Below are 1,525 nucleotides of genomic sequence, written 5' to 3' on the forward strand. Positions count from 1 at the left end.
GCATGGCCCCTTTTACTGCATATTTTGCAGGATACGTTCCTTTTTTCAAGTTTGGCTGATGCCGTTTTCCTAGCGATTTCGCTCGATGCTGACGTGACCATTCTCATCCTGTCCAGGAATTGGTCTACTGCGGTGATGGTAGTAGCCGTGGCCCTCAGCGACGGACTCCCGATCCCGCCAATTAACAAATTTATCGTATCCTGTACTGGTAGCTTCAAATTGTGCATGATTGCCATTTTGTCCACAGCGTATTGGTGGAAGGTCTCCTTAAGATAGTTCCATCGCCGGGCCTCCACCTGCTGCATTGCCACGTAAAACGGAATTTTGTGGTCGAACATTTTGCTGAGCGCTCGCTTCAAACTTGACCACGACTCTAGCGTTGATCCATTTTGGATGTCGTACCACTTCCTAGCGGCCTTCGTCAGCTTGCTCGAAGCTGCAAGCAAGGTAACTTCGTCAGCAGCTCGATGAACTGTGCTATCTTGTCCACTCAAGCTATCCACTGACTGATATTTTCCAATTCTGTTCCAGCGAACTCTGGTATCTATAGTGCTAACAGCGTCACAGCAATTCTTGGGACAGCGTTCCGACGAACGAATGTGCTGGCGAGAATACGCGCACTGGCGGTACGACAGCTTCCCCGTTTCCCGGTTCCACGTCTGCTGACAGGGGGTTACTCCGAACGTCCCCTGCTCGAATTGGTGGCGTAAGCCGTTCCATGAAGATTTGCTGTTGCTAAAGCATTTGCATGTGCGATGTTTGGAAAGATTCTAGCATCTGCTGTTACTGGAGCTTGAAGTGCTCCATGCTTAATTTGTGCTGCTCTTGCATCTGCATAGAGAGCTTTGCAAGAAAGTTCTGCGAGAAATCTCCCGTTCTCGGACTTCCCGCTGCACACTGGACCCTTTCCGTGCTGCGGGAAATATCTGTAGGTCCTTTCGATTGTGTTTGACTGGTTTGCTTCTTGGTCGTATCGGAGGCGTTATCCGGATACGAATGCTTCCAAATCGAATTGATCATTTCCATTCTATTCTCAGAAACTGGAATATTGTACGCTAACGCCTCATTTTTAAGCTGTATGATGATAAGTTCTTCAAGACGAGCCCGCTCTACAGCCTTCTGAAGATCAAGATCCATCTTTGTAACGCACGTATACGACACTATAGGAACACGTATACCGCACGGGCTGTGCACGTGATCACCGGCAGCGAACGTTTCCGAAACAATTACGCGAGAACCGGAAACCGTACGCGAGAGCTGGAAAAGTATCCCACTTTTGAGCTGTAAGAAATAACTATATTTGCGCGAATAAACTAAATATACGATTGAGAGAACGTTAATTTTTAATAAAGGGTAACCGCCCTAGAATGTTTGTCTGGATGTCCGATCGCGAACGAGAAGTATACGGAAGATCCTTTCAAGCAGGGATCGATTAAGAAAGTTTAAGCAAGAGACTTTACTCCGATTTTCTTTGTACGAGTATTTCACTTTATTCAGATAGATGAGTTTAGCGGACGAGGCGTAA

Source organism: Wasmannia auropunctata, unplaced genomic scaffold (genome assembly GCF_000956235.1).
Source record: "Wasmannia auropunctata unplaced genomic scaffold, wasmannia.A_1.0 LD336053.1, whole genome shotgun sequence".
NCBI lineage: Eukaryota > Metazoa > Arthropoda > Insecta > Hymenoptera > Formicidae > Wasmannia > Wasmannia auropunctata.